Genomic DNA, 14,468 nt, shown 5'->3' on the forward strand with positions numbered 1-14,468 from the left:
AGAGTAGCAGTTTGATCAGGTGGCGACTGATTGGTGGGTTTTGTGAAGATGCTTGAAAAAGTAGAAACCATAATATGCTGGTCACTTTGTCAGAGTTATGGCAATGTAAATCAATGTATCGTGAGACTGGCGGGTAGATAAATTCCCATTATCTTTTGGCATTAGAGTAGAACATTCTGGGTTGTACTCTTTGAGTTAGCTTGAAAGCTCATTTCTCCACCCCAACTTCCCTGTGTTTTCCATCCATATCTGAGGTAGAGTTAGAGTTCTCTCCCACTTTATGCTCAGTGAACTGAATTTATTTCAGGGTCATTCTGAATACATTTCTTTAGAAAATGCGTAGCATTATACCGGGAGGTGAATGTAGCAGTTTGCAAGTTTGAAAAATGTCTTACACCTTGGACCTTTCATTAAATTTTGAATTCATTTATTCAATCGTATTTATTGAGCACTGTGCAGAGCGCTCGGGAGAGTATAATGCAACAATAAACAGACACATTCCTTGCCCACAACAAGCTTACGGTCTAGAGTGGGGGAGACAGACATCAGTGCAAATAATTTACAGTTATGCACATCAGTGCTGTGGGGCTGGGGTGGGGAAGGACAAAGGGAGCAAGTCAGGGTGATGCAGAAGGGAACGGAAGAAGAGGAAAGGAGGGGAATTATGGACAAAACTTTCGGGAACTAGAAATGATGTTCATGTTCCAGTTAATTTTTCCTCTCCTTCGATGGCAGTTGGGTCTTCTGAGTTTGTTGCCCCCATTGTGCACTCTTTGTGGGCTGAGAACGTGATGCGTAATAATTCCCAAGTACATTGCAGCCTCATCAAGGGAGTGCTTAATAAACTATACAGTTAGGGAAAGAATAGGTTCCAGATGGTTGGGTTCAAGATTGTGCCGTTCTTTCCTCTTTTGGGCAAAAACTTCAAGTAGGTTTTTTTGTTGTTGTGGGTTTTGGTTTTTTTTTTCCTTACAGAGGGTGGTTCGGGACAGTGGTTGGTTTACCTATGCAGTGTAAACTTAGGATATTTTTGTCCTCATTTGTCACCTTCATTAATGTGTTCCATGGAACAGAGCTATTCATCTTAGCAGCGTGGCTCAGTGGAAAGAGCACGGGCTTTGGAGTCAGGGCTCATGAGTTCGAATCCCAGCTCTGCCACTTGTCGGCTGTGTGACTGTGGGCAAGTCACTTCACTTCTCTGTGCCTCAGTTCCCTCATCTGTAAAATGGGGATTAAGACTGTGAGCCCCACGTGGGACAACCTGATTCCCCTATGTCTACCCCAGCGCTTAGAACAGTGCTCGGCACATAGTAAGCGCTTAACAAATACCTACATTATTATTACCTGGGGCCTAAGGACTGCTATGGAAATTTCTACTTCTAGGTGGTCTGGTTTTTGCTGTTGGGAGATGCTTGAAAAGTACATTGCAAATATCAAGTTTTGGTGCATGCATGTAGTAGCCAGCAGGAACATAAAGGGACATTTTGGATTGGCAATGCTAAACTTCACATGACTTGAAATTTTAGAGATTCAGTTTTAAGCTGACTCTTTTAGATACTAGGGCTTTATAAGCTTTTGAGTGTTCAGTTTCAAGTGTTGAGAAACAGAGCTCTGAATTGGTTCTTTGCGAATAGTACTAAATGAAAGAACTCTCAACTAACAATGATTTCCTATACGAAACAGTGTAGAGTTGCAATAACGTGTTCTGAAGATGCAAAGTAAAATACACCTTGTAATAGCACCTTCTATAACTTGCATGATCAGCTAGCAGTAAATATATTTGCCAGTAATAAGATATCTATATTGATTTGCTGTACACCCAAGTACAGATGCATCTAATTTACCTGCCAGACTTAAAGGAATTTCAGTGTTTGTGTCTGAGCACCAACACTCTAACTGGTCCAGTAGATAGTGCTGCTCTGGGAATCAGGGCACCTGGGTTCTAATCGTGGCTCTGCCTGCAGCTGACAAACTTGGTCAAAGACCACACATGCCCTTTGCCTACCTGTTTGCTTGTTGCACTCTGGGAATCAGCAGAAAAATGGCTGACAGGCGGGAACTTGAGAGTACGAGTAGGAACTGAAGAAGCTTCTACTAATAATGGCAGCATTTGTGATGTTTAAGAGCTTACTGTGTGCCAAGCACTGTGCTAAACGCTGGGGTAGCTACAAAAAAATCAGGCTGGGCACAACCCTGCCCCACAGAGGGATCATAGTCCAAGTAGGAACAAAAACAGTCTCCATTTTATAGACGAGGAAATTGAAGCCCAGAGAAATGAAGTGACTTGCCCAAAGTCACACAGCCGGCAAGAAGCAAAGCTGGCATTAGAACCCAGTTGCTCTGACTCCCAGGCCCGGGTTTTTCTTCTAGGCCACGCTGCTTCTCGTGCACAATCATCAGTTGTTCTAATCAGGTTCTAGGACTAGAACTCATCCTTTGCTCCAAACGAGAGGCTCCATTACTTGCAGCATCTGATTGTGCTCAAACAGCCACCCGATTGCTGCATGCCAGAAAATAGATCCATTTAGCCTCCCAGCTAACTGTGACAATCATGCAGTATTTGAGATTTGCTTTTGGATGATGATGTACAGTAGTGGCTGTATGGCTCAGTGGAAAGAGCACGGGCTTTGGAGTCAGAGGTCATGGGTTCAAATCCCGGCTCGGCCATTTGTCAGCTGTGTGACTTTGGGCAAGTCACTTAACTTCTCGGTGCCTCAGTTACCTCATCTGTAAAATGGGGATTAAGAATGTGAGCCCCACGTGGGACAACCTGATTCCCCTGTGTCTACCCCAGCGCTTAGAACAGTGCTCGGCACATAGTAAGCGCTTAACAAATACCAACATTATTATTATTATTAGTCTCTGCATGTATGCTGCTCTCTGGGCATGCGAAGCCAAACCAGAGCTGTAAAATGAAGTACTATCAGGGAAACTGGTGATGTAATTCAGTAGCACCCCTGTGGAAAGGCAACAGAAGCGTTATAAAGAGGGATTGGTGTAATTGCACGGTAATAAAACCAGAAGTTAGAGGCTGCAGCTACAGGCCTGTCTATAGAAGCCGGATGAAATAAAGCTCCTGATGATTTGCCTTGTCTTAAAGAATCAGGGTGTGAATCCAAATGATCTTTACCTGAATTCAAACTTAGTGTATTTGCTGCCTAATTTTCCCTTTCTGGATTAGAGAAAAACAGCATTCCCCACCTTTGAAATATAGTCTGATCATTCTGGATGCATCACTGTAGAATATTTCGTGCAGGTTTGATTTTCAATGAAAAACCAATGAATCGCATTTGAGTGCTTTCTCTGCAGAGCACGGTACTGTAAGCACTCTTGGGAGAGTACAGTATAATAGAGTTGGTAGACATGGTCCTTGCCCACAGTGAGTTTACAGTCTAGGAGGGGAGAGGGACACTAATGTAAACAATTTACAGATATGCACCTTAATGCTGTGGGGCTGAGGGAGGGGTGAACAGAAGGAGCAAATCCAGGGACAAGGGTGACACAGAAGGGAGTGGGAGAAGAGGAAATGAGGGCTTAGTCAGGGACTTAATCTAGACTGGGGCTTAGTGTAGACTGTAAGCCCACTGTGGTCAGGGAATATGTATTACTTACCCAAGTGCTTAATACAGTGCTCTGGACACAGTAAGGGCTCAGTAAATATGACTGATTGATGGAAGGCCTCTTGGAGGAGAGGTGCCTTCAATAGGCCTTTGAAAGTGGGGAGAGTCATTGTTAGATATGAAAAGGGAGGGCTCTCCAGGCCAGAGGCAGGATGTGGATGAAATAAATTAAATAAATAAAAGCAGTAAAATAGATGAGATTGAAGTTTGTTGAGTGGGTTGGCCTTAGAGGAGCAAAGTGTGTGGGATGGGGCGAGGTGATTGAGTGCTTTAAAGCCAATGGAAATGAGTTTCTGTCTGATGCAGAGGTAGATGGGCAACCACTGGAGGTTCTTGAGGGGAAGGGAAACAGGACTGAATGTTTTTGTAGAAAAATGATCCAGGCAGCAGAATGAAGTATGAACTGGAGTGGGGAGAGACAGGAGGCAGGGAGGTCAGGAAAGGAGGCTGATAGAGTAATCAAGGCGGCATAGGACAGTAATAATAATATAATTATAGGACAGTAATAATAATAATAATAATGATAATTGTTAAGCGCTTACTATGTGCCAAGCACTGTTGTAAGTGCTGAGGTAGATACAGGTTAGTCAGGTTGGACACAGTTCCTGTCCCACCTAGGGCTCACACTCTTAATCCTCATTTTACAGATGAGATAACTGAGGCCCAGAGAAGTGAAGTGACCTGTGGCAGAGTCTTCTGAATCCCAGGCCTGTGCTCTATCCACTAAGCCACGCTCTTTCTCCTATAATAATTGTGGTATTTAAAAGCTTAACTCTGTGCCAGGCACCGTAGTAAGTACTGGGGTGGATATAAGCAAATTGGGTTGGACACAGCCCTTGTCCCATAAGGGACTCATGGTCTCAATCTCCATTTTACAGATGAAGGAATTGAGGCCCAGAGAAGTGAAGTGACTTCCCCAAGGCCAAACAGCAGACAGGTGGCGAAGCTGTGATTAGAACCTTTGTCCTTCTGACTCCCTTCTGACTCCCAGGCCCGGGCTCTATCCACTACACTATAAAGCTGCTTGTTTTAACATGGTAGCAGTTTGGATGGAGAGGAAAGGGTGGATTTTTGTGATCTTCTGAAGGTTGAGCTGACAGAATTTAGTGACAGATTGAATAAATATGTGGGTTGAATGAGAGAGGAGTAGAGGATAACATAAAGGTAAGAACTTATGACCCTGGAACGATGGTGGACATGTCATAATAATAATAATAATGTTGGTATTTAAGTGCTTACTATGTGCCGAGCACTGTTCCTAAGCACTGGGGTAGACACAGGGGAATCAGGATGTCCCATGTGGGGCTCACACTCTTAATCCCCATTTTACAGATGAGGTAACTGAGGCACAGAGAAGTTAAGTGACTTGCCCACAGTCAGACTTTTACTTGTGTGACTTTAGGGTCCTTTAGGAAGAGGGATCTTTAGTAAAATGCTAAAACGTTTGTTAGTGGTTTGATGAGAAAACCTATAATATTCAGAAACTAAATATGTGTTTTTATATATATATATATATATATATATATGTAAGCAGCATGGTGTAGTGGCTAGAGTACAGGCCTGGGAGCTGGATTCTAATCCCAGCTCTGCCACGTACCTGCTGTGTGACCTTGGGGAAGCCACTTCACTTCTCTGGGCCTCAGTTCCCTCCTTTGTAAAATGGGGATTAAGACTGTGAGCCCCACCTGAGACAACCTCATTACCTTGTATCTCCCCCAGTGCTTAGAACAGTGCTTGGCACATAGTAAGCGCTTAACAAATACCATTATTATCATTATTATGTATATGTGAAAATATGCGTTTTTCCCTTCATAAGTATTCCAGAGACTTGCTAACCTAACTTACCTTCTGGCTCCTTAGTCGCTTCCTTGTTTTTATGTTATCAGCTCCTTACTTATTAGAAATTGACAAATCCCTTCTCTAAAGTACATCCTCTTGAACACTGGAGTTGCATTCTTGCAGAACCCCTTGTTAAGGAAAACTAGTGTTGCAGTTCTCACCGTGTCTCCTCCCACAATAGACATGCACACACGCCCACAAATAATTTCTTCTGACACCACGGCAAACTGTATCCCAACAGGTTCGTGATGTCTGAACATTCCCTAATTCCTTAACAACGTCAGCCAAAACATGCTGTGAAAACACATTATGGCAAACCCCAGTGGAAAAGATCCTATTTTTGCACAAGGAAATATTATTCATGGGATGACTTTAAAGTTGAAAGAGTGAGCTTGCAGATTCTTTCTTATACTTACTTGGGAAATATGTATTTTAAGCTCATTTCTCATCACTGAATCGATGAGTGATCTTCCAGTCAGGGGTGTTCATTAAACGCTTACTGTTTTCAGAGCACCATACCAAATGCTTGGGAAAGTATGGTAAATTAAAGTTGGATGTGATCCCTTCATACAAGGAGCTTACAGTTTAGGAGGGGGAGTTAGGTATTAGTAGAATAGAAAGTTATTTCCCTAAGTGCTGGGGTGAGTGTCAAAGTGTTGAAGAGACCTTTTCTACAGCAAGCTGTTCTGATTTTTAATTTTTGAAAATTAAAATATCAACTCTAATTACTTTAATAAGGTATTAAAAAGAAAGCCAAGAGAACTGAGTGCAGTAAAGTCGTCATTATCCTATTTGGAGTACTTATAATGATAATCATGTGGTATCTGTTAAGTGCTTACTGTATGAGAAGCAGCGTGGTTTAGTGGAAAGAGCACGGGCTTGGGAGTCAGGTTTTGGGTTCTAATCCCGGATCTGCCACTTACCGGCTGTGTGACTTTGGGCAACTCGCTCGACTTCTGTGTGCCTCAGTTAAGTTATCTGTAAAATGGGGATTAAGACTTTGAGCCCCATGTGGGACAACTTGATGACCTTGTTTCATCATCCCAATGCTTAGAATAGTGCTTAGCACATAGTAAGCACTTGACAAATACAATAATTATATATCGGGCACTGTACTAAGCACTGAGCGAGATAGAGACAGTGGATAAGAGAAAATATGAAATAAATGAATATGATTTTGAACAGTGAATATGGTTTTACTTTTTCATTGACTCCAGGGTAGTGGTGTGGGAAAAAGCAAATCTGTAAGGAAAATTGCCTTTTGAATAAAGGGGAGGGATTAAAATAACCTTTCAAATGTGTATTGGTTACCTTGCTAAACCAAAGGAGGGGTTTAGCTTCTGTAAACTACTATGTAATAGAGGGTTGAGCACAGCTGATTTAGTGTAACTCTGTCTTTACACCTCTTGCTATGAGTTCTTTTCTTTTCTTGTTCTTAAACTCAAAGGACAATTGTGCAGAATAGGAGTTGAGCTAGAGAGAAATGATGGAAGGGTTTTTTTGTTTTTCTCTCTCTCCTCCCCCCACCCAAGCTGGATTTAAAGCAGGAGAGGCTAGGCAAAATGGTAAAGGAACTAAATAACCAGAGTTTTGAAATAAGCACTATTCAGAAGCAAGATGTGAGGGCGAAAGTATTAAATCAAAGAGATTATGAAGAAAATACCAACTTGTAGTTAGTGAGATTTTTATGAATTTTGGGGGTTTTAGCATTCAGAGCATGGACATGTAGTGAACTGGAAGACCGGTGCCCTAAGATTGTGAACGCTAGAAGTAAAATAAGATTATTTTGTTATAATGAAGTTCTGCCCTGCCCCCCTTCCCCCCCACCAACCCTTCCCAGGTTTTGCGGATGTTTCCAGACAAGCACTGTCCTGGGAGCTGTCCACTGTGCTAGATAATTGGGCGTGGGGCGTCAAAGGGGGTTCACTGGGTGGTGCTTTCCCAGCTGCGGAGAGCAGGTGTTTCAGTCTTGAGGTCTTGTCATATCAAGTTGCTTGGGTATTGGCTGCTCCTACTGAACAATTTAGCAGCTTTGATTAACTTTTCATGTGGTCGGATGAGGCAGTGTCCTGCTTCTGTCTTCCCTCTCTCTAATGAAATCAATCTAGGCTCTCGAGGCCTGGTTGTTTTTTTTTTATCCTGCTAGTTGGTCTGAGATTTGTCAGGTTTTTACCCTAAATTATCAGTGGGGTTTTAATTCCATTTAATTCAGGAATTTTTAACCTTCAGAAAACTCCACTTGAGCCCTTAGGATGATGCAGAGGAAAAAATAATGCATTTGACAAAAAACTCTATGGAACAGGGAACGGGATTCCTGCGAATTTGTAGAACATTTAGCCTTTGAAAGACAGAGATAATCTAAATCTGCATGGAATAAATAGAATGCCACCTTAAGTTTACATGTCTTCATTACCTGCTCTCTTTCTCCTTTATCTTCACTAGATCCCTCAGATGGGGAGTAGCAGGTAATTATCCCCATTTTCCAGATGGCAAATGGCAGGTATTTATTATCTCCACTTTACAGATGGAAAGTGACTCTGAGGGATTTTTGAAAATCACAAACTGACACGGTGGTAGAACTTCTAATGGAAACAAGGGCCCCCGAATGTCACAAGGTTAGGCCAGCTAAAAAGCAAAATTAGTTCTTATAATAAAATGTTCTAATTCAGATTTAATTGTCACCTATATAAAAGGGGAAATCTGTCTGGTGAAATTAACCCAAGTTACTGATGCTCATTTTATGTTTTAAAAAAGTACTCCATGTAAATGTGTGTTGGCGTAGAAACCCTAGGCACTAGGGAGACCCCATAGGGATAGTGTTTATGCAAATAGTAATAATGATGATGGTGTTGGTGCTTACTGTGTGCCAAGCACTGTACTACGTGTTGAGGTGGTTACAAGCAGATCAGGTTGGATGCAGTCCCTGTCCCACATGGGGCTCACAGTCTCAATCCCCCTTTTACAGATGAGGGAACTGAGGCAAAGAGAAGAGAAGCGACTTAGCCGAGGTCGTACAGCAGCTACGTTGTGGAACCTGGATTAGAACCCGTGACCTTCTGACTCCCAGGCTCATGCTTTATCCAGTACACCATGCTGCTTCTCCGTGGTTGGCAGAGAGAGGGAAGCAAAAGGAATTGATCCCAGGGCCAGGCACCATATCCAGGAGGGAACCCAAACCTGGGCTCTGAGACAAGGAACGATCCCTAAGTCGCCGAGGCTGGTTCTACCCCTGGCTGGGCATGGAGTCCAAAGGATACACAAAACTGAAAACACCCGGCCTTTACATTTGATGCTCTTACATAAGTGCAGTTGCCCACAGGGGAGTTGGGAATTTTAGCTTTATTGCCTCTGTGCGTCAACCTCTTCCAGACCCAGGGTCCAGACCATTTCTGGTCGGAGTGTACGGTCACCCCAGCTTAGATTGGGGAACAGTGAGGATGTCTGAACCTTGGTCAGGCATGGGTGGTGGGTTTAGCTCTGTGTGGGGTCTCTGAACTCACAGACCCCGGGCCCATTAGGGGCAGGGGTCTAGCCAACCAGGTGAAGAACTTGGATTGGCAGTACTTGGGAAAATGGGGAAGCTAGTGGGAGAGTACCCAGAAAATCAAGCCCTTAATTCATGAGTCTCAACTAATGTACCGTGTATTGTAATGTAGCTCTATCAGTCAACCAGTGCTGTTTATTCTGTGCTTATTCTGTGCTGAGGACTGTCGTGATCTCTTGACAGAGTTGGTAGAAATGAGCCCTAAAGAAGCTTCCAATCTAATGGGGGGTTGGGGGGTGGTGGGTGGAAGATAGACGTTAAAAAATGAGTGACAGGAGGGGGACGCGGTCGAGTAAAGATATATGGAGGAATGCTTTGGGTTGGTTGGGGGGACGGGGAGGGTCAGGCACGGCAAATAGCCAAATAGGGGTGTTAAACTCAAGAGCAGAGGTGACACGGTAGGGAGGCTAAATAGGATGGACATATGAGAGAGTACCCAGGGAAGGCTTCCTGGAGGAGTTTGTAATTTTAATAGGGCTCTGAAGATGGGAGCGTAGTAGTCTGTCAGGTGTAAAGGACGAGGGAGGTTATGAGCTAGTGAAGAGATAAAGCAAGGCTTAATGAGAAGTACCCAAGTGTCTGGCCTGGGCTGCAGTAATAATAATAATTTTATCTGTTAAGCACTTGCTATGTGCCAAGCACTGTACTAAGTGCCGGGGTAGATAGAAAATGACCAAGTCCCAAATGAGGCGCTCAGTCTAAGGAAGAAAGGGAGCAGGTATCGAATCCCCATTTTGCAGATAAGGGAACTGAGGCATAGGGAAGTTAAGTGAATTTCCCAAGATCACCCAGCAGGCAAGTGGCAGAGCCAGGAGTACTACCCAGGGCCTTATGACACCCAGGGCCTTATGACTCCCAGGCCTGTGCCCTTTCCACTAGTACACGCTACTTCTCTAGTAGGAAGAGAGAAAGGAACAATAATGGGGAGAGAACTGAGTGCCTAAAGTTGGCGGTCAGGAATTTCCTCTCGATGTGGAGCTGGATAGCTATATGCATTCTGTAATGAAAGGATTAAAAGCATCATTCCAAGCATTGTAGGTACAGGATCATCAGCTCAGATATCTCCAATTCACACTTGACTGTAAACTCATTTAGGGCAGGGATTCTGTATATGTACTCTATTGTACTATGTGTACTCTATTGTACTTTCCCAAGTGTTTAGTGCAGCGCTCTGCACACAAGTAAGCTCTAGATAACTACCTCTGATTGGTTCACAACCTGAGGGAAGCACAGAGATCTTATCCCCATTTTACTGATGAGGAAACTAAGGTCCAAAGTGGTTAAGTGACTGCCCGAGATCAGTAACTGCTCAACAAGCAAATCCATTGAGAATGGATGGTAGAGGGAAGGCGGCTTCCCTCCTCTCCCAGTGCTGTCATTGTTTTCTAATGACATCCCCTGCGTCTTGTTGACATTCCAGGAGTTACCCCTTTTGTCTTCCCTGAGCGTGTTCATTAATAGTTACCAAGTTAGAAAAGAAAGTCATATTGGTGTTAATACAAGATTGTAAAACAGGAACTCTTACTTAGCTTTTAATTTGGAGAAGGGCACCTAACCCAAGAGTTTGTGTTGTCTTTTCTAAAATGGGAATAAATCAAATATAATCACTCTTAACATTTGGCTCAGGTATTTTCCAAATATCTGTAAAACCGGTCATTGTTTTTTAAATCCCATATTTGAAAATATTAATGGTCAGTTGGATAATCCTGGAAAGTTGAGAGGTAGTGAGGAATAATCTGGAATATGCCCGATCACTAAATCTGCTGTTTTTATTGCTTGCATATTTAGAGGTTAATAATTACTGGGAATGATGGCTGTGAAAGTAAACAGATGCAGGTTGCTGCAAATTGATTTTAAAAGTACAGTTTGCAGTGAAAAACTTTAATCTTTTGAAAGAAATAGTGAAAAGAAAGTGAATCTCAGGAATTTTGTTGGCTACTGAAGTAGCAGGCAACCCTCTATAAACATTAACAATAAAACAAAAGTATAAATATTTATAAGGGAGTATTGCATTGGAAGCTTAGGGCCTGTTCATTAGCATAACGAAGTACCACTTCCAGTCACACCATATTTATTTACATAATATCATTTAGGAAACATGATCTGCCGCCTTTAGGGTTTATGAGCAACAAGTGACATGTTAGTAGTCTTCCAAAACTTGAAGATTTTCATGATTTTCCTTCCTTTAAAATGGAAGTTCCTTTCCACTAATAATAATAATCATAACAATTGTGGAATTTAAGCGCTCACTGTGTGCCAAGCAGTGTTCTCAGTGCTGGAGTAGATACAAGGTAATCAGGTTGTCCCATGTGGGGCTTACAGTCCTAATCCCCGTTTTACAGATCAGGTAACTGAGGAACAGAGAAGTGAAGTGACTTGCCCAGGTTTACAAAGCGGACGAGTGGTGGAGCCGGGATTAGAACCCACATCCTCTGACTCCCAGGCCAGTGCTCTGCCCACTATGCCGTAATCGACTAAAGTTTGTACTCACAGTGCATTTTAAAATTATTGAAAAACAGTTGGTTGATAGGTCTATTGACTTGGAATTCAGAACAGGAAGCAGGGGATACAGGATTTCCCATATGCTACATCATCTCTTCAGCTCCTCTGGAGGGAACAGCCCTAATGCGGATACTGGGGGGCCCAAATGCACCCTTTGAGAAACAGCTTGGTGTAGTGGAAAAAGCCCAAGGCTGGGAGACTGAGAACCTGGGTTCCAATCCTGGGTCTGCAACTGGGCCGCCGTGTGACTTTGGGCAAGTTATTCATTCAATAGTATTTTTTATTCAATAGTATTTATTAAGTCACTTCTCTGCCTCAGTTTCCTCACTTGTAAAATGGTGACTCAGTCCAGTTCCCTCTTGGTTACACTGTTGACCCCATCTGGAACAGGGACTGTCAGCCCTCATAATCTTGGTTCTCCCTCAGCTCTTAGTACAGTGTCTAGCACATAGTAAGCATTTTACAAGTACCGTAAAAAAGGAAATTATACCGCCCCGCCCTTAAGGATTTAGCAGTCTCCGTAGTACAAGCCTGATCTGCAGCAGAGCATAAATCTTCTTGTCAGTCTAGTTTCAAGAAAGAGTTGAGGATGTGGAGTGGGCCACACAGATTGTGCTGACCTGGAAAACTCAAGGATAATATTACTCGAAGGAAGCAGCCTTAAGCTAAACTCTGAAGGAGAGGCGGGATGAGATACGATAACTAGGTAGGATTTATAGATTAAAGATGAGAAGCAGCTTTCGTCTAGTGGATGGAACGTGGGCCGGGGAGTCAGAAGGACCTGGGTTCTGATCCGGTCCTGCCACTTACCTACTGTGTGACTAGGGAGGAGGGGCCTGCAAGCAGGAAATCAGCACCATGTTTACTCACCTAATTGCCTTGATCCTATAATACTCCTATCCCAATTTTGGTAGAGGAAAGAAAAGTCTATTTTTCTAAGCAGCGAAATCCTTATGTGCCGGATTCGGTAGAAGAAGAGAGCCAGTATACGAAAAAGGTGCAGATACAGGCTTGGGTTGGGGAGGGAGTATCTTCTTCATAAATGTGCGCCTGCAGCGGGAGAAGAAGAAAGGAGGCAGAACACACTCTTCACTGAAACCAGAGAACTGGATAGAAAGCGAAGGGGGCTTGTGGAGGTTGATTCACCTATGCCCATTATGAATGCAGGACTTGGGAGAGTGCCCTAAAAGTAAGATGAAGTCGCAGGTGCCCTCTTACCTTTCTGTTTTGGCTCCTCCTTTTTTCTTCCCTCCTCCCGTTCCCCTCGTTGCTGGACTTAATTTTTGTATGTTTACGCATAATGGCCCCACTCCTTTGGGGCTGCCAAAAAAAAAAAAAGCGGTATATTGGAGATTGAGAATAGATTAGGCTAGGTTTATTGTGGGCCGGGAACTTGTCCACCAACTCTGTTGTATTGTACTCTTCCAAGCACTTAATACAGTGCTCTGCACACAGTAAATACTCAGTAAATGCCATTGTTTGATTAGACCGCAGTTAGAAGCCAATATTTGATTAGGAGTGTGCAGGGGAAAGCCGCGAGTAGTAGAGAGACAGTTGAAACAAAAAGTGAACATAAAAGGTGATTGTAGCTACTGTGAAGCAGTGTGGTCAAGTGGGTAGAGCACAGAACTGGCAGTCAGGAGATCTGCCACTCATTGTATGACCTTGGGCAAGTCACTTAATGTCTCTGTGCCTCAGTTTCTTCACCTGTCATTTAGAATGTGAGCCCTGTGGGGGTCAGGGACTCCATCCAGTGTGATTACCCTGTATCTACTCAAATGCTTAGCACACAGCCTAATAATTATGGTATTTAAGTGCTTACTATGTGCCAAGCACTGTTCTGAGCACTGGGGTAGATACAAGATTGCCCCATGAGGGGCTCAGTCTTAATCCCCATTTTACAGTTGAGGCAACCGAGTCACAGAGAAGTTAAGTGACTTCCAAGGTCATACAGCAGACAGGTGGCGGGGTCAAGATTAGAAGGCAGATCTGACTGCCAGTTCTGTGCTCTTTCCACTGAACCAGGCTGCTCTTAAGCCACTGTTATTGTTTAGTTGATCTTGGGGATTAGAAAAAATAGATCTAGTCTCTCCCTTCTGAGCCCCCTCTCACATCCTGCCTCTGGCCGGAAACCCGCTCCCCTTCATATCTGACAGACCATCACCCTCCTCCCATTCAAAACCTTATTAAAATCACACCTCCTCCAAGAGGCCTTCCCCGACTAAGGTCTCATTTCCCCTCTTCCTTCTGCATCCCCTTTGCACTTGATTTTGTACCCTTTGTTCATCTTCAGCCCCATAAATTAATTTTAGTGCCCGTCTCCCCCTCTAGACTAAGCTCCTTGTGAGAAGGGAACGTGTCCACGGACTCTGGTGTATTGTACTTTCCCAACTGCTTAGGACAATGACAGATGGGTCTCAGGGTTCAAAAGATTTTATTAACGAGTGAGAAGATAACTTAGTCTTCGTTGCAGAGGAGATATCCTTCCTAATCAATTGTCATGAGTTTATTTTTTTTTTAAATGGTATTGAAACATTTCCTATATGCCAGTCACTGTAGTAATCGCTGGGGGTGGACACAAGCTAATCAGGTAGGACACAGTCCGTGTCCCACGTGGGGCTCACAGTTGTAACCCCCATTTTACCGATTGAGGGAACTGAGGCTCAGAGAGGTGAAGCGACTTGCCCAAGGCCACACAGCAGATGAGTGGTGGAGAGGGGATTAGAACCCAGGTCCTCTGATTCCCCGTGCCATGCCCTTTCCACTAGGCCACTCTGCTTCTTATCTGGATAACCGCTTTCTCTCCTGGGCTCCACCTGTTTGCTCTATGTTTAGAGGTAAATTAACTTGTGTCCCTCAATTTAACCATATCTGAAATAGTAATTTGAAAATTTATCACCCCAAAGGAAAATTGAGGAGATTAAGGGTAGAATATTTGACATGTAATGATTTTTATGGGTGAG

The 14,468-nt window shown here is 43.5% G+C and overlaps 1 protein-coding gene across 1 annotated transcript in view; it reads left to right on the forward strand.

Annotated features, from left to right (window-relative positions):
• PTEN (phosphatase and tensin homolog) overlaps window positions 1–14,468 on the forward strand; it is a 73,832-nt gene that overhangs the window by 23,706 nt on the left and 35,658 nt on the right. The window lies entirely within an intron of this gene.

This window comes from Ornithorhynchus anatinus, chromosome 3 (genome assembly GCF_004115215.2).
Source record: "Ornithorhynchus anatinus isolate Pmale09 chromosome 3, mOrnAna1.pri.v4, whole genome shotgun sequence".
Lineage (NCBI taxonomy): Eukaryota > Metazoa > Chordata > Mammalia > Monotremata > Ornithorhynchidae > Ornithorhynchus > Ornithorhynchus anatinus.